Below are 19,774 nucleotides of genomic sequence, written 5' to 3' on the forward strand. Positions count from 1 at the left end.
CTGTCTTCTTCCAGATCTTAGAAGAAAGGCGTTCAGGTTTTTTTCCCAATAAGTATGATGTTAGCTGTGGATCTGTCATACACTGTCTTTATTGTGTTGAGGTATTTTCTTTGTATATCCAGTTTCATCATGAAGGCATGTTGAATTGCATAAAATGCTACTTCTGAGTCTATTGAGATGATCATGTGGTTTTTGTCCTTCATTCTGTTCATGTGGTGTATCCCATTTACTGATCTGTGTGTATTAATCCATCCTTGCATCCCTGGGATAAATTCCACTTGATCGTGGTGTGTTATCTTTTTGATGTGTTGTTGGAGTTAGTCTGCTAGTATTTTTGCGTCTATGTTCATTCAGGATATTGGCTTGTAGTTTTCTTTTTTGTTGTGTCTTTGCCTAGCTTTGGTATGAGGGCAATGCTGGCCACATAGAATGAGTTAGGGAGAGATCCTGCCTCTACAACTTTTGCGAATAGTTTGAGTAGAAATGGTATTAATTCTTCTTTTAAAGTTTGGTAGAATTTGTCAGTAAAGTCATCAGTGATGTAATCTGTCCCCAAGTCTCCCAGCAATGGGTACCAGCACCAGCTCTGATGAGGGTGGCAGGAGAGTAACGTAGACTCTGAGATTCCTTCGTTATAAATAGCCTTGGTATGTTGGCTTTCTCAAATGATGGTTACAGTAGTAATGAATTGTCACTAGGACAGACTAGGATCCACTGGTTAGTCAGGACACTGCGGGAAATGGTGATAGCTGAGGTTACACACAAGTTTTCTTCTTCCTGGGTGCTCTGTTACTCTACCTGGAGCTGCTGTAATGGATTGTGTCAGTTGGCCTCTAGGTTGGAGGTGTTGCTTGGAAAAGAGCGCCAGCTGCAGTAGTAGCAGTGGGATTTATGCTTGCCTTATGTTACCCAGGGGAGGTACTCTGGTGTCTCAGGCAATAGGAGGGGCCATAGAATTCCCAAAAGTTTCCGTCCTTTGTATAAAGCTACCAGGGTAGGTGGAGGGGCAAAACCAGGTGGAGGCTGGGTCAGGCAGGTCCACGTGCTGGCTCTCCACATGCAAGGCAAACAGTGGCTCTTGTGGGGGTTGAAGGTGGTTCTCTTGACATTGGGGCAACGTTCTAGGAAGGGGTGCAGCTGCCTCTATTGCACAGAAGAGTTTACACAGGGAGTGGGGAGCAGCAGGTGGCAGTAAGCCCCACCCAGTCCCCACGTACTTGGCAAGGCAGATCTCATGCCCACAGTGTTCCACTAGCAGTGGCTAAGTTTCAGGCAGTTTTTGCTCAGAACTCAAAACTGCTCCAGGCCATAAGCCTTTCTGGCAGAGACAGCAACTGTGGCACTTAGGCCATGCCCCTCCCAGTCTGCCAGCAAAGCCAGGGTGCCCAGCTTCTGCACTCACGGATGCAGCACGCTTTCCACTCACCTCCCACTTCTGGCAAAGGAAGTTCATCCCACTTGAGAGAATATGATGAATTTTAGTTAGAAGCTTCTCTTAACCTGTGACTGCTGCCTGAATTAGCTGGTCGACTTCTGTGAGGTCCCCTGGGAGGTAGGATCAGGAATGGCTTCCTTGGTCCACACTGGAGACTGGGAATGCATGCAAGGCTCTCTTGTGCTGGTGCTTCTAATTTTTTGTTCCCCACTACTCCCTAAATTGGTTTCAGGCTGGATAGAGTTAAGGCCATCCCCTATGGCCTGTATTGTCAGGTTCCCCAGTGGTAGTGTATATCTTCGGGGTAGTTTATCCCCCCTCACACTTTGAGGACTTACAGTTTTCTGCCTGACTCATTGTGTAGGCTGCAGCCTGCCACTTCTTTCAGAGTTTGTGGTTTCTTTCAGTTTTCCTGTTAAGTTCTTGCCTGCTTATTAGAAAAAAAATTCACAGTGTGTATGTCTAGACACTATTTTGTTTTTCCAAGTAGGAGAGGCATGCTAACAATGCCTCTAATCCACCATCTTGGAAAAAAAACTTAATTTTAATTGTGGGATTTAATATGTTTACTTTCAAGGCTGTTACTAACAACGACTTATTATTATTCTGTTAATTGTCTTTTAATTGTTTTGTATATCCTTGTTCCTTTCTTATTCTCTTATTATCTTTGCAATTTGATGGCTTTCTATAGTAATGACATTTTATTCCTTTCTTTTTCTTATTTGTGTATCTGCTTCTTCCAGTGAGTTTCATACTTTTGTGTGTTTTTGTGATGGGAGATATCATCCTTTCACTTCTAGATGCAGGAATCCTTCAAGCATTTCTTGAAGGCCTGGTCTAGTGATAATGAATTCACTTAGATTTTGTTGTTTTGGGAAAGACTTTATTTCTCTTTCATTTCTGAAGGATAACTTTGCTAGGTATCGTATTCTTGCCTGACAGTTTTTTTTTTTTTTTTTTCTTTTTCTTTCAGGGCTTTGAACATATCCCATTCTCTCTTGGCCCAGATATTTTTGCTGAGAAACATGCTGTTAATCTGATGGAGATTCATGTGACTTGATGTTTTCCTCTTGATGTTTTTACAATTCTTTGTCTTTGACTCTTGACAATTTGAGTATAATGTGCCTCAGAGAAGACATTTTGGGTTTGGTCTATTTGGGATTCTTTGATCTTCCCACATATAAATGTTTTCATCTCTTCGAAGACATGAGAACTTTTCAGCTATTATCTTTAAACTGGTTTTCTATGCCTTTTGCGCAAACATGTTTGTACCTTCTGGAACTCCCAAAATTTGAGTTTTTGTTCACTTGATTGTGTCCCATATGTCATATAGGATTTCTTCATTCTTTTTTTTCTGAGTTATTTCACTTTTTTCTTGAAAGATTAACTGTTTAACTATAAAGAAATAACTAAAAATTAAAAATAGCATATAAACTTTATTTACATAATTACTGAAGGGAACAGAGTAACTGTTTGTGGTGGTGGACCCAGAAAGGCGGCTCTCAAGTTCTGGGGAGTGCGTATTTCCGTTCTCTATGTTCTGAGCGCAGACTCTCTGATGCGCAGGAATGCCTGCTGTCCGGGTTTAGAGTGCTCCATGGGTTCAGATTTACTGGACATCTGGGTCCAGCTAACGCTCTGATGCTGCAGACTTCTGGGTGGATATGAGAGGATGCTCGTGGGACCCCAGGGATGTGGAGATGCAGGGGCTATTAAGCCATGGTGCAGAATGTTGTCTTGTATTGGGTCTGTTCTCAAAATGATGTCATGCTGCAGTTGATTGGGTCCTGGGGATGTAACACTGCATGAACTCCTTCCGTGGATCAGTGCAGTAACATGGACCCAGCAAATCCCTATACTACTCAGGGCCTTTGAGGGCTGAGGGACTTTTGTAGCATGTACTACAGGTCTCTGGTATGTGGACTGCTGAGGATCTCTTACTTGCCTTTTCCTCCAATGGGAGTCCCTCCTGGCTCTGAGCTAATCTGACTGGATGCCTCACTTCCCTCTCTGTGCTGCCATCTCAAGCTTTCATGCCTCAGAATGTTCCAGTTGCTTCCCTTCTGGATTCCAGCATTTTTTCTCTACATGCTATATTCAATGTGTGATTACCTACTTGCTGTTTTGGTTCTTCCTTGTGGAGGAGGTGAGTGCTGGGTGCCTGTAGTCAGCCATCTTTGTCTTTCCTCAGCTTTTACTTGTTTCAATTTCTCCTTCATTTCTAAAAGATAATTTTCCTTGTACATTATTCTTGATAGGTAGTTTTTGTTGTTGTTTGCTTGTTTGCTTCAGCGCTTTGACTATATCATCCCACATTCTCTGTTGAGAAATCTGCTGATGGATCCAAGCCTCATTCAAACTACCATATATGCTATTTACTTATTTTATCTTAGTTTCAGGATTCTCTCTTTGTTCTTCACTTATTACAGTTGTGTTATAATGTCTTGCTATATTTCGGGTCTGGATTGAAACTTATTGAAGACCTTTGATATTCTTGTATCTGGATAGCTATAGCTTTTATCATATTTGGGAAGTTTTCTGCTGTTATTTCTTTACTCTTTCTATCCCTTTATCTTTCTCTGCTCCTCACAAACTCCTATAATTCGAATATTTGTTCTTTTGATACCATTCCATAGGTCTTATAAACTTTCTCCATTCTTTTTATACTGTTTTCCTCCTCTGATTGTATATTTTCAAATAACCTGTCTTAGAGTTCACATATTCTTTCTTCTGTTTGATCAATTCTGTTATTGATCCTCTTTATTGCATTTTAAAATTTCATTAATTGTATTTTTCAACTCCAGAACATCTGTTTGATTTTTTAAATAATTTAAATATCTGTTAAATTTCTAATTTTGGTCATTTATTATTTTTATGATTTCATTGAATTGTTTCTATTTTCTTGAAGTTCACTGAGCTTCCTTAAAACTATTATTTTAAGTATTTTGTCAGGCAGTTTGTATATCCTCATTTTTTTGACATTTGGCACTGGGAGTTTATTGTGTTCCTTTAGTGGTATTATACCTCTCTAGTTTTCCCTGTTTCTTTTTGCTTTATGTTGATGTCTGCACATTTGACAAAGTAAGGATTATTCCAGTCTTTGCAGACTGGATTTGTCTGGGAAGCATTTTCACCAGTCATCTCATCTAGAGATTCTAGCAAGGCTCTCTGTCTGAGGTCAGTGTTGCTGCAAGAGTCCTTTGGCAGGCCAGCCTGGTGCCTGAGTCAGCAGGTGGGAAGAACTGACTTCTAGGTCTGTGGGTTTGGCCTGAAGCCTGGATCCCCTTGGGTAGACCTATTGATTGAGTCTATGGGGATGGGCCTAGAGGCTGTGTCTATGAGGGTGACCCTGTATCTGCTGAGGCTGCCTAAGTTCTAGACCCACAGGGATGACCTGGTGCTGGGGTGGGCCTTGAGCCTGAGTCTGCAGGGGCTAGATAGGCACAAGGATGGCTCTGGCACCTGGATCCACTGGAACGGGCCTGGAACCTGAGCCCAAAAGAACTGGCTTTGTTCTGGGGCTTACCTGGCAACTGAGACCAGTAAAATGTCCTTGGAGTTGGAATCCATGGTGGCTGGCCCAAAGCCTTTGTGTTCAGGGGTGGTCTTAGAACTTCAATTCACAGAATCCTTCCTGTCACTGGAGTCTAATGTTCCTGCACCTTGAGTCTGCTGGAGCAGGTTCTAGGTCATGGAGCAGCTGAGACTGGTCTAGAGCCTGAGAACATCTTAGTACTTAGGATGGCATGGAGCCTGACTCTGCAGGAACTGGACTGGGGCCTAGGATTGTCAGTGCTGGCCTTGTCACTGAAGCCACAGTGGCTGTCCTGGAGCCTGTGTCCACTGGTGTTGGTCTTCAGGCTAAATGTATCCGTGCTAAGCTACTGGCTAGGTTTGAGATGGCTGGCTTGGGTCCTGGGGCTTCAGTGGTTAACCTGGGACTGGATACACAGGGTCAGGCCACTATTCCTGAAGAACAAATACGCAAAACTCCACAACAAAATACCAGCAACCTGAAATTAACAAAACTAAAAAGATCATTCACTGTAATCAAGTGAGATTTATCCTAGGCATGCAAGAAAGATTCAACATATGTAAATCAATAAATGTGACACATCACATTAACAAAACAAAGGACAAACACCATATGATCATCTCAATGGATGCAGAAAATGCACTTTACAAAATTCAACACTTTTTTCCACCATAAAAACTTTCAACAAATTAGGTATGGAAGAAATGTATCTTAACACAATAAAGGTCATACATAACAAGCCCACATCTAACAACATACTCAGTGGGGAAAAGTTGAAAGCTTTTCCTCAATAATCAAGGACAAAACAAGAATACCCACTCTTCCCACTTCTTTTCAACATAGTACTAGATGTTCTAGCCAGAGGAATTAGGCAAGAATAAGAAATAAAGGACATCTTAACTGGAAAGGAAGGAATGCAATTGTCTGTTTGCTTATAACATGATATTTTATATAGAAATACCTGAACACTCCACCAAAACCTGTTATAACTGATCAACTAATTCAGTGAAGTTGGAGAAAACCAAATCATATTGTAAAGATCAGTAGTGTTCCTGTACACTAACAAATTATCCAAAAAGGAAATTAATAAAGAATCCCATTTACAATAGCTACAAAAAATACTACTTAGGAGCAAATTTATTTAAGAAGATGAAAGATCTATATGCAGAAAACTACAAAACATTGATAAAGAAATTGGTAAAAACACAAACAGAAAGTTATTCCATGTTCATGAATCGGAAGATGTAATATTAAAATGTCCATACTATCCTTAAACAATCTACAGATTCAATAGAATCCCTATCAAAATTGTAATAATATTTTTCACATAATTAGAAAAAAAAATCTTAAAATTTACATGGAACCACAAAACACCCTAAATAGCCAAAGCAATCTTGACCAAAACCAACAAAGCTAGAGACATCACATTACCTGACTTAAATATATATTACAAAGCTATAGTAATCAAAACATCATGTTTCTGGCATAAAAACAGACATGTCAACCAAAGAAGCAGGATACAGAGTCCAGTAAACATCCATGAATTTGTAAGTAATTGACGATTAGTCAAGATGTATAGAACACACAATGGGGAGAGAACAGTCTCCTCAGTGAATGGTCTTGGAAAAACTGGATACCTGCATGCAGAAGAAAGAATTTAAAAACTTATCTCACACCATGTACAAAAATAAACTCAAAATAGACCAAAAACTTAAATATAAGACCTGAAACTGTAAAGGTACTAGAAAAAAAGAAGGTAAAAGCTCCACGACATAGACCTGAGTAATTATTTTTTGAGTATCACCCGCAAAGCACAGGCAATGAAAGCAAAAATACAGATGGAATAGCATTAAACTAAAATGCTTCTCACAGTGAAGTAAACAATTAACAAAGTGAAGAGACAACCTGTAGAGTAAGAGTAATATTTGCAAACCATATATCTGATAAGAGGATAATATCCAAAATTTATAAGGAACTTAAAAACTCAATAGTTAGAAAAATAACACGGTTATAAAATGGGCAAAGAACCTGAGGAGACATTTCTCAAAAAACACATAAATGCCCAATAGTTTCATTTAAAAATATTCAACATCACTAATCATCAGCGAAATAAGAAATAAAACCACAAGAAGATATTACCTCATAGCTAATAGAATGGCTATCATCAAAAAGACAAAAGTAACAAGTGTTGACAAAACTATGAATACTGTACACTAATGGTGGGAATGTAAATTAGTATAGCCATTATCTAAAACAGTATGGAAGTTCCTCAAAGACTAAAAATAGAAATGTCGTATTATCTAGTAATCCCCCTACTGGGTAAACATCAAAAGATTGAAATCAATGTGCTAAAGAGATATGTGCTGTCCCATGTTCACTGCAGAATTATTCACAAGAACTAAGATATGGAGTCAACCTATGCATCCATCAGTGGATGAATGGAGGAAGAAAATGTGGTATATATACACAATGGAATACTGTTCAATTTTTTTCAAATACAAAGTTGTATTAATTTTCAATAAACAGCAAAAAACAGAGTCAGGCTGGGCGTGGTGGCTCACGCCTATAATCCCAGCACTTTGGGAGGCCGAGGCGGGTGGATTACCTGAGGTCAGGAGGTTGAGACCAGCCTGGCCAACATGGTGAAACCCTGTCTGTACTAAAAATACAAAAATTACCTAGGCATGGCGGTGTGCACCTGTAATCCCAGGTAGTTGGGAAGGTGAGGCAGGAGGATCACTTGAAACTGGGAGGCGGAGGTTGCAGTGAGCTGAGATCATGCCACTGCACTCCAGCCTGGGCGACAAGAGCAAAACTCCATCTCAAAAACGAAAAAACAAACAAACAAACAAAAAACGAAGTGGAGTCAATGCACTTTAATTTTTAAATCTAACACAATGCTTACCACAAACTATGCTCAATAAATAAAAACACATTATTAATGGAGTAAGATTATTCTTGAGATTCTCTAGGGTTGTGTGTGTGTTTTAAACAAAACTGAGTGGTAGGTAAAGAAAGACACCCTACAAACGTGACTGAGAAGGGCTCAAAGAAAAGAACAGCCAAGGAGGAGTGTCCCCAAATACCAAGTTAGCAAAATTTTTCAAAGCAGTCTAGAAATCAGAGCTCACTGGGTTTGGAGATAATCCATGTTCAGGGCCTCATAATGAAATCTTCCCACATTTCCAGATTCTTGATATGGAATCTGTCACAATTTCAAGGATCTTCTGCCAAAGAAAAGGAGATCACTTCTGTTGCCTAAAATGGCCTATGTCTCCTAAATTTCCTTTGACTCTGTCACTAATATAGCAAGGGTTCATTCCAGCAAAGGATTACTACTGAGGACCAACTCCTCTCTGGTTTAGATTTTCCTTTCATAAACACATTGACCCTTGCCAAGGAGAGCTCTAAGTTTATCCAGTTTCCTTTCTTTTTATCCCCCCTATACAACTCTGCTTGGCTACAAAATCTAGGACTCTCACAGCAATGGCAGCATTGGTCAAAAGGTAAGTGCCAGTTCTAATGCAAGAACTCTCTAAAGTTCAATGGTCACAATTTCTTTTTTAAATCACTTCATCTGCTACGACTTTTTTTTCTCTTTATCTTACCAATTATTTCTTTTAAAACACAATCCTCCGAGCTACATTCTAAGCACCAAGTTTTTTGACCAATGTATCTCTGGTATCCTCATCTTTTTGCAGATCTATGTCATCTTGTCGGGACCAAATGGGGTATCTATCAGCTCTCTGACCAGCTGCTAAGAAGGAAGAAGTAGCCTCCAACTCACCAATAGTTTTTAAGAAGGCCTGTGTAACTGTTGGTAGATCCAAGTTAAATTTTTCAATTAACTGCCGAATGATTGTAATGGCAGCTCCCACCCCCGGAAGTCCCCCTCCTTCTCTGTCTCTCCCCGCTCCTCCTCTTTCCCATTCTCACCTTTCTGCTCCTGCTGTGTTTCTGTCTTCCTCAGGCATGGGCAAATTATCATCACACATTGTTGTATGTATTTCAAAATCAGGGCTCTTGACTCACTTGTTGGAAGTGCCTTTCCGGGAGTCCTGGACTGTTCTTTCAGCTCAGTTTTCCATCTCTCTGCAAGATGCTGACAAAAACATGCTTCTGATTCAATGCCTCCACTTAGTTGTAACAATACGTTTATCAGAACTGCCTGGCATCCTCCTGAAAAAGACTTTCAATAGGGCCCAGTATGTTTCACTTCATCCTGAAGTTTTCTCAAGCATCTTCTAAGATGTTTAAGTACTCTTTCGCAGTGGCACTAGGAGCCAGCAGAGGAACAGACACACATTCTCTCAAGATGTCTCTCCAGCAGTACTTTTCCCTCTTTGTTTCCAAGGCCTTGGCTTTTCTCATCATTTCCAGTGTATATGAGCAAGACACAATGCTATCACACATCCCCCTGCAGCTTTAAAAAGAAGCAAAAGTAAGCAGTATTTCCAGCCAGGCCACCAAGCACCATCATGTACCTGCCTGACAGTCCAAAGCCAGCATTATAGGTAACTCTGGCAGGACTAATCCCCTTCATTGCTCCACCACTGGTCCTGCTAATAACAAAGGCTTATATTCCCATATTAGCGTTTACTCAGATGGAGTCAGTTTCGTATCCTTCTTGTGGTGGTCAGATGGGGTTTTGCTCTACCAGAAGGCAGTCCAGCCAAACCCGACTTCCTTAATTTAGCTAATAGTACAGTTCCTGTTGTGTTTTCATGGTATGCCTTATTTCTTAAACACTCAGTGAAGCCACAGTCACAGTAATAGGTAATGGGGAGAGCATTACACATTGAACTTTTTCTCTTACCACATTATCCCAACTGGTTTAAAGCCCTGAGGAGAGTAGTCACTTTATTGGCCACTCTTTCATTTGTAATCGCTTTAGTGTTAAAAATATTTACTCAGACAGGACCTAAGAGACCTGGTCAAGTAGAAAAGGTATAAATCTACACTGTAGATAACACTGGTATACTGGCTACAACTTTTTCTACTTCTGTTTGTCTCTTCCCCCCACCCTGCTCCCCCCACCTAACCGCCCCCCACCCCCGCCACCAATGATAATTTATTCTTCGCACATTATTCTTCATTTCCAGAAGTTGTTATTTCATAATGAGAAGTGACAACATGCTAGCAGCCCTCGCTCTCGGTGCCTCCTCAGCCTTGGCGTCTACTCTGGCGGCACTTGAGGAGCCCTTCAGCCCGCCACGGCACTGTGGGAGCCCCTCTCTGGGCTGGCTGAGGTCGGAGCCGGTTCCCTCTGCTTGCTGGGAGGTGTGGCGGGAGAGGCGCGGGCGGGAACCGGGGTTGCGCGCCGTGCTCGCGGGCCAGCGCGAGTTCCGGGTGGGCATGGGCGTGGGCTCGGCTGGCGCCGCCGGCCCCGGTCAATGAGTTCCGGGTGGGCGTGGGCGTGAGCGAGTTCCGGGTGGGGTGGGCGTGAGCTCGACTGGCGCCGCCGGCCCCGGGCAATGAGGGGCTTAGGACCGAGGCCCGCAGCCGCAGGGGATGCGCTGGGTCCCCCAGCACTGCCGGCCGCCAGCACCGCGCTCGAATTCTCGCCGGGCCTCAGTTGCCTCCCCGCGGGGCAGGGCTCGGGACCTGCAGCCCGCGACCGAACGGGGCGAGCGGGCATTTTCCTTCACGTAGGCCCGAAAGGCCACGTCGCCCGCGTCCGTGAAGGCAGCCCCGCGAGCGGCTACGACTCGGGCTCCGCGGCGCGCTCGGCCAGGGTCCTGCCCTGCGTCTGTGCCCGGGTGGGCCGCCCAGGCGGGGCCCAGCGATAGGCCGCCCGCCCCGGCCGCTGCAGCCTTCCACGCCGCCAGGACGCACTGCGCAGGCAAAGCCGCCGGAGGGCTCCCGCACCCCGCCCTCTATGCGGCCGCCGCATGGCGGGGCTGGGCCGCACGTAGAAGGACGTGGAGCTGCCGTCCTCCCTCGCGAACAGAGTTGAGGAATGGTTGGGCCCGTTGGGGTTTTTGCCGAAATCCATCGCTTCCACCTGTCTTACGCCGGGCACCAGAGGAGCCGCCCCCTCCCGAGCGCCTAGCACGCAGAGAGCGACAGATTGAGCCTCTACTAATTTTTAGAAAGAAAATAACCCTCTTATTTGTGACAACATGGATGAATCTGGAGAATGTTATGCTAAATGAAAGAAGCCAGGTACAGAAAGACAAATACTGCATGCTCTTAATTATATGTGGAATGCAAAAAAGCTTAACTCATAGAAGCAGAGTAGAATGGTGATTACCAGAGGCTGGGGGCAGGGGAGGCAATAGGGAGACGTTTGCCAAGGAGTACAAAACTTCAGTTAGGAGGAATATGTTACCACGCAAATGGTAATCAAAAGGAAATAGGAGTGGCTATACATATATCAGACAAAGTAAACTTAAGTCAAAAGTTGTCGCTAGAGACAAAGAAGGTTATTACATAATGATAAAAGGGTGAATTTAACAGAAAGATAGAATAATTGTAAACGTATATGCATCCAAAAACTTTACAGCACCTAAAGTTAATATTGAGAGAGAAAAAAGGAGAAATTGACAGCAGTAGAACAATGATAAGAAACGTTAACACTCCACTTTGAATACTAAATTGAACATCCAGGCAGAAAATCAAGAAATAGTGAACTTGAACAACACTGTTAGCCAAATGGGCTTAACAGACTTGTACAGAACTTTTCACCCAACAGCAGAAGAATACACATTCTTTTTAAGTGTACAAGGAACATTCTCCAAAATACATCACATGTTAAGCCACAAAACAAGTTTTAACCAGTTTAAGGAGATCAAAATTATATGAAGTATCTTTTCTGACCACAATGAAGTGGAACTAGAAATCAGTAACAAGAAAGGGGGACAATTTACAAATACATGGAAACTAACATACTCTTAAAAACTACTGGATCAAAAAGTGATTTTTAAATACATCTTGAACTGAAGAAACATACTAAAAGTTATGGGATGCAATAAAAGCAGTAATGCGAAGAAAGTTTGTAGTGATAAATGCCTAAATTTAAAAAGTGGAAAGATATCAAACAACTGTACACATCAAGGAATTACAAAAAGAAGCAGCAGCTAAGCCAAAGCTGGCAAAAGGAAAAAATAATAGGGATTAGAATAGAAACAAATCAAATGGAAAGTAGAAAAACTATAGAAAAATACCAAAAATAAACATTGTTTTTTAGAAAAGAATAAAATTGGCAAACTCTTAGCTATACTAAGAAAAAAAGAGTAAAGAAACAAAAGCAGAATTAGGAGTCATTACAACAGATCACTCAGAAATAAAAAGGATCATAAGAGACTATTATGAACAATTATATACCAACAAATTGGATAACACAGGAAATGGGTAAATTCCTAGAAACATACAACCTACTAAGGCTGAACCAAGAAGAAATGGAAAGCCTGAACATACCAATTACAAAGAGATTAAAGTAGTAATAAAATGCCTCCCAGCAAAGAAAAATCTAGGACCAATTTGCTTCACAACTGAATTCTACCAAACATTCAAAGAAGAAATAACACCAATCCTTCCTAAACTTTTCCAAAAAATAAAAATAGAGGAAATGCTTCCAACTTCTTTATGAGTCCAGCAGCGCTCTAATACCAAAACCAAAGACACCACAAGAAAAGAAAACTATAGGCTAATATCTCTGATTAACATACATGCAAAATATCTTTGATAAATTGCTAGCAAACCAAATTCAACAACACATCAAAAAGTTTATACACCATGACCAAGTGAGATTTATCATTGGGATACAAGGTTGGTTTAATACATGCAAAACAATCAATATAATAAACCACATTAAGAGAATGAAAGATTAAAACCACATGATCATCTCTATAGATGCAATAAGCACATTTAATGAAGTTTAATATCCTTTCATGGTTAAAAAAATCCAAGGAAAATAGATATAGAAAATGCTGTGGTATGAATGTTTGTGTCTCTAAAGTTGAAACCTAAACCCCAATGCAATAGTATTAAGAGATATGGGCTTTAGGAGATGATTAAGTCAGGAGGGTTTCTCCCTCAAAAATGGAATTAGTGCCTTTGTAAAAGAGGCCTAAAACAGCTTGTTCATCCTTCTACCATGTAAGAATAAGAAGATGCCATCTTGAAACAGAGAACAAGCTCCCACCAGACAATCGGCTAGTGCCTTGATCTTGGACTTGTCAGCCTCCAGAACTGCGAGCAATACATTTTTCATGTTTATAACTTCTTATTGTAAGGTATTTTGTTATTGCAGCCCAAACAAATAAAGATGGCAGGAAATTTCCTCAACATAATAAAGGCTGTTTATGACAAGTCCACAATGAATACCATTATCAATGAGGGAAACTGAAATCTGCTAAGGTCTGGTAAAAGAAAAGGATGTTCCCTCTTGCCACTTCTATTTAACACAGTACTGAAAGTACTAGCAAGAGTAATCAGAGAAGAAAGAAAAGCCATACAAATCAGAAAGGAAGAAGTAAAAGTGTCTCTGTTTGCATATAATATGATCCTTTTCTTAGAAAACTGTAAATACTCCACCAAAAAAACTTTTTAGCAATAATAAATTCAGTAAAGTTACAAGATATGAAATCAACATAAAAATCAGCTGGTTCCATTCACTAACAAAGAAATATCTAAAAAGGAAGTCAAGAAAACAATACCATTTACAAGAGCTACAAAACAGAACATACTTAGGAATAAATCTAACAAGGGAAATAAAAGATCTGTACCACCTTTTCACAAAAAATTTTTTTTTTAGAGATGGGGTCTTGCTATGTTGCCCAGACTGGTCTCAAACTCCTGGCCCCAAGTGGCCTCCCAAATTGTTGGGATTACAGGTGTGAATCACCATGCCTGGTTCAGGTAAAAGATCTGTATACTGAAAACTATAAAAATTGATGAAAGAAATTAAAGAGGGCATTAATATATGGAAAGAAGACCCCATCTCTAAAAAAAAAAATCCTAAAATATTAGTCAGGCATTGTGGCACAGGCCTGTAGTTCCAGCTACTGGGGAGGCTGAGGAGGGAGGATCACTTGAGCCCAGGAATTTGAGGGTTCCATGAACTATGATCACACCACTGCACTCCAGCGTGGGTGACAGAGTGAGACCTCTCAATAAATAAGTAAATAAATAGATATCCTGTGTTTTGTGTGGAAGAATTAATACTGTTAAAATTTCTATATATCCTAAATGATCAATAGATTTAACACTATTTAGAAATTTTAATGGCATTTTCCACAGAAAAAAAAATACTAAAATTTGTATAAACCCACAAAAAGTTTTAAATATCAAAATAGTATTAAGAAAGAAAAATAAGGTTGGAGCATCATACTTCCTGACTTCAAAATTTATGGCAAAGCTATAGAAATCAAACAGAATGGTCCTGGCATAAAAGTCAACACATAGACCAATGGAACAAAATAAGGAGCTCATAAATAAACCATCTCCTGGAGTCTCAGATACGCCAGTCTCACCAGTGTTCCTTTCTGTGGATTGTCTCCTTTTTTATTGTGTTTTGTTGTTATTACTGTTTTTGCTCCACTGTGTTGCCTCACATTCTTTAATGTGCCTTTGAGTCCTCTTAGAGATATTTTCATTTGTGGATAGCTATTTATTTTCTTTGGTGGGGGATAAAGGCTAGTATCTCCAATTTTACCATCTTGATGACACTCCCCACCACAATTTGTTTCCATATCTTGACTATTGTAAACAATGCTTCAATGAATAGGGAAGCACATATATGTTTACAAGGTGGTGATTTCATTTCCTTTGAGTATATACCCAGAAGAGGGATTGCTGGGTCATATATTAGTTCTATTTTTAAAAAATTTCTAGAGGAAACTCCACAGTTTTCCAATATGACTGCACCAATCTACATTTCCATCAACAAATGGGTTTTCTTTACTATACACCCTCACCAACACCTGTTATATCTTGTCTCTTTGATAATGGCTATCCTAGCAGTTGTGAGATGGTATCTCATGGTTTTGATTGTCATTTCCCTGATGACTAATGATGTTGGACATTTTTATATTTCTGTTGGCCATTTGTATGTCTTCTTTTTAGATGTGTCACTGGTGACCACATTCCTACTCCACAGGATCTTCCTCAACGGAAACCATCTCCTGTTGCTAGCAAGCTGGCCAGCTGATTAAAAGAGCTGAACTGCATGAATCTGCTAATTCCCATGATTTCTCCTTAATATGTTACTTACCTACTTTTTATTTTCTTTCATTCACTAAGTCATTTGAGACTGACAGCTTTGCAGGTAGCAGTAGTGTGTGCTTCTATTGTGGAATATACTTGCGTAGCGTTTTTGATTCGTTTAACAGTGCACTGGTGAAGAGGATGTGTTAGAGCAACATTAGTAAACTACTTGAAAATAATTGTTTGTATTATCTAACTCCAAGTGTAGTACTGGTTCAAACAAGTAACCAGCAAGTTTTAAAATTTTAATGTTTTGGCTTTCATTACTTCATCTTAATTACAGCTTTGTATGTTACTCTTATTTAATATAATCTCTATTGTATTGATTTCTTCTGTATTTACCTTAAACAGAAGTTTAAGACTACAAGTTAGAAGAAAGGTCACATATTTCAAATACAACTAGATAGGTCTCCACAAGATTTGTGTCTCTGCTTGAACTTGAATGGCCTTAAACCTGTTTCAGCTTTAACAGTAGAATTTTACTTGGGCAATATTTCCCTGTTCTGGTGTAACTTATGTGTCTCTAGTGCTTAGCAGCTGCCGTTGAAGCTAATATTCTTATTCAGTTCTGTAGAGTCAGAATACCTTTTGTTGTTGAAGATGTGAATGAAGTATGCATGTGCGTTGACTGTTGAATTCACTTTTGTGCCATTTTTGTAAATACAATAGTTTTGCACAGCCTCTCACAAATGTCTGTATTTATTTCACATATTTAAAAAGTAGATAATGTGCCAACCAGAAGCTCAAGAGTTCCTAAACAAAACTCTGTAAGTCATTATAGCTTTTGTATCATAAGAGTAGTTTACAATCTCGGGCTTATAGAATACCAAACTGAAATCTTAGTTCAATCTGTCATAGACTTAAGCTTTTCATTTGTTACTAATATCCACGACATTCAGTGGCCTTGTGCAAATACGATGTGTTGCTTAGGAATAGCTTTTGTCCTATGCAGAACCTTTCATTTTGATTTTTATGAAAGTTACAATTCATATAATTTATATAAACTTTTTAAATGTAGAAACTTTTTACTTCCACACTCAACTTTGGAGACACTAGAGTAAAAGGCTTCAATACTCTGCATTCCATGCCCCCTGCCACCCACTTGTTTTCCCCTTTGTTCTTCGACTCAAATGGTATTGGGTTGTTTGTTCTATACAGAAACATATCCTTACTCTTTTATATAACACAGTAATGATGTTTTCCTTCTAATTTCTCAGTTGTTAAACTCTCTCTCTCTTTTTTTTTTTTTTTTTTTTTTTGAGATTAGGGTCTTGCTCTGTCACCTGAGCTCTAGTGCAGTAGTGCAATCATGGCTCACTGCAACCTTACTCCTAGGCTCAAGTTAACTATTCTTAATCCTTTATTATTACTAATATTATACAATTGTTTAAATAAAAGGAACTTTATGATGAAACAGTACAGAATGCTGGCTCAAGAACCTATGTCAAGATGAGCTGAATTTTGGTAAATTTTTTAGGAATTATGACAAGCTAATAGAATTGGTCTTGTGACAATGAGAGGAATTTACATGACGGGTAAAACTTAGTCATATTAAAAATGTTTAGATATTTGCTTCTATAGGTGTCCACTTTAGTGAAATACCAATTTAGTTTTACTTGTGGCTTATCTAGTTAGTAAGAACTCTAACAGACTTTATTGGGACAAGTGTACCGCTCTTGTAGGAGGTCCTCTCACAAGCAGTTGTAATGCCATGCCATGATACTTAGGATCAGAAGCTTGAGATGTTACTATTTTTCTCTTCACCTTTGACTTGCAGAGAGCCTCTGCTTTTTGGATCCAGGCATCTTTTCTGAATCCTGTTCCCATTAGTATACCTGCTCTCCTATGATCCCAAATCGTAGTCAATGGTGCCTCGAACACAGCACCTTCAGGTAAAGGCTGCCTAGTGCTCCGGGGAAAGCTGGCTGATTATCTCCCTGCTCTACTCACCCTAAAAGGCAGAAAAGCAACATAGTCACTCCTGTGCTCATTTGTAATTGTAAAGATCAGTTATATATAGATTTGTAATGAGAGCAAGTATATACTCATTATAGGATCAATTTAAGAAGTTTAAAATATCCCGAAGTAGAATTTCTATATCTAGTCTTCTGTTTTTGTTTTTGTTTTTTTTCATGAATATTTGCAAGTGATTACCCTTAACTTCACACATGACAGATTAATCTGGAAGATCAGAGAGACCACGTTATTCCTGATCGTGACAGAATTGCTCCTGTGGTTTGGGACAAGTAACAAAACATCTGCGTGAGTTTTGTTTGTAAAATACGCTATTAATATTTGACCTACCTCAAAACGTGTTGAGGATCTGTGAAATACTAAGTGCCCAAAATAAAATATTGCTGATTTTTTTTTTACTAAAAGTAAATTTCCTCATTAAGCCAACCTGCCTTCTGTAAGTCACAGTGCTTAAATCTCAGGATTTTTCATTAGGAGAGACCTGTCGTTAAGGATTTGCAGGTATAATTGCTTAGCCTCCATTATTGGTGATTGGGATAGAGAGGTTTTACATTTTTCTGTTTTCCGTCCTGCCTCAAAGCTCAGTTTATTGGAGACATTTGTAAGCTATTGGATCATCACTTGAATCAAGATTTCAAGTAGTGAAATTAATTGTCCATTTCTTATTATTTCAAAGCTATAGTCTGAGAAATGGCTAATTTTAATAACTGTCCTATCATAAATTAATGTTGGGATAAACTGAAGTTGGAGATAAATACTTCATGAAAACTAACTAAAGTCTGACACAAATTACCTGTTTTATGTCCAATAGCTACTACATTTGATAGAACAGTTTTGAGAAACATTTCATTCTTGAAGGCAACATCTGACATGGTTCTCAGCAAGTTGGAATAGTAAGGATTGTTGGGTTGTTTTGATGAGTGGAAGCAACATGTTTGTAGCATACAAGTTATTTAATAATCTTGTGCTGTTGACCTAAAAATATGTCTTAACTCTTCATCAAGGCAAGCCTGGTGAAGCCTTTACTTGTTACTACTTCAACAGTTGGAATTAGTTGCTCTTTTTACTTGATGAAACAAAATTATACCTCTGAATATTTATGGATACTTTTTACAAAATCAGGCTTGTGTTCTTAATCCAAATTAGTAAAGTTTTATGGAAGCTGAAATATAATACAGTAGTCTCCCCTTATCTGCAAGAGATACATTCCAACACCCCTAGTGGATGCCTGAAACCTCAGATAGTACTCAACCCTTTATAGACGATGTTTTTTCAATCTGACAACCAAGGCGGCTACTAAGCGACTAAGGGGCAGGTTGTACACAACCTGTGTGGACAAGCAGGACAAAGGGATGATGCACACCCCGGGCAGGACAGAGCAGGAGGATCATGAGATTTCATCACTCCATGGCTTGTAATTTATTTTATTTTATTATTATTATTATTTTTTTTTTTGAGATGTAGTCTCACTCTATCACCCAGGCTGGAGTACAGTGGTGTGACCTTGGCTCACTGCAGCCTCTGCCCTCTGGGTTCAAGCAATTCTCCTGCCTTGGTCTCCGAGGTAGCTGGGAATGCAGGTGCCCACCACCATGCCCAGCTAATTTTTGTATTTTTAGTAGAGACAGGGTTTCACCATGTTGGCCAGGCTGATCTTGAGCTCGTGACCTCAGGTGATCCATCTTCCTTGGCCTCCCAAAGTGCTGAGATTACAGGCATGAGCCACCGTGCCTAGCTGGCTTGTGATTTAAAACATGAATTGTTTATTTGTGGAATTTTCCACATAATACGTTTGGACCAAGGTTGCCTCGGGTAACAAACTATGGAAAGTGAAATTGCAGATAAAGGGGGTTACTGCTCCTGTGCTCTAAAATTGGCGTTTGGGTGATTGGGAGCAGGTAGCCAATGGGAAGAGCACTTCTGAGTGATAACGAAAGCAGTTTCTTTGGTGGACTTTTTACATTCTCCAATGTTCAAGCATATTTTCCACTTTCCATTTTCTCTTTCACCTCATGTTGCCTCATCATCCCTCATCCCTGCTTATTTCTTAAGCCCATTGATGGCACTCATTAAATTGTGTTTAGGGCTAATGAATCATTGTTCCTTAATATCCTTTTCAACATGCCACAATTTAGAACCCATTTAAAATTTTCTAAAACAATATCCTAATCTGAGTATTAACTAATTTGAACCACATTCCCAACACTAACTCAGCACACACTGCCAGTCTTCCCCAATATCTCCTCTCAATTCCCCACCACACTATAAAATTGGAATCAGAAATCTCACTCTCATTGTTCATCTAAGAATAAAAACATGGATTTTAACACTGTTTTACTAGTTTCAGCCTTCTAAGTATGTAGTCCTCTAGGTATTCTGCAGATCACCGGTGGTCTTGATAGTTATTAATATACTTTCATATTATGTTATTTTTCAACCAAATCGCAGTTGGAAAAAAACCTCTTTAATATTATGCCCTTGGATCTGTTACTTCATCACTAATACTTGTGATGCAATAGGACGCTTCACCTGTACTAAAAGGGCCAAGAACAAATGCCTTGTTTTGTTGTCGTTGTTGTTAAACATGTCTATAGAGTTGGCAGTTAATGCTGAATTTGTCA

At 39.7% G+C, this 19,774-nt stretch overlaps 1 long non-coding RNA gene and 1 pseudogene across 1 annotated transcript in view; one reads left to right on the top strand and one right to left on the bottom strand.

Annotated features, from left to right (window-relative positions):
* Nucleotides 1-19,774, bottom strand: part of LOC116275010 — a 36,731-nt gene that overhangs the window by 11,360 nt on the left and 5,597 nt on the right. The window contains exon 2 of the long non-coding RNA XR_004183945.1: nt 17,015-17,130. This is a non-coding gene — a long non-coding RNA (uncharacterized LOC116275010). The remainder of the gene's footprint in view (nt 1-17,014; nt 17,131-19,774) is intronic.
* Nucleotides 9,007-9,991, top strand: LOC116275008 (annotated as a pseudogene).

This window comes from Papio anubis, chromosome 5 (assembly GCF_008728515.1).
Source record: "Papio anubis isolate 15944 chromosome 5, Panubis1.0, whole genome shotgun sequence".
NCBI classification, from domain to species: Eukaryota; Metazoa; Chordata; class Mammalia; order Primates; family Cercopithecidae; genus Papio; species Papio anubis.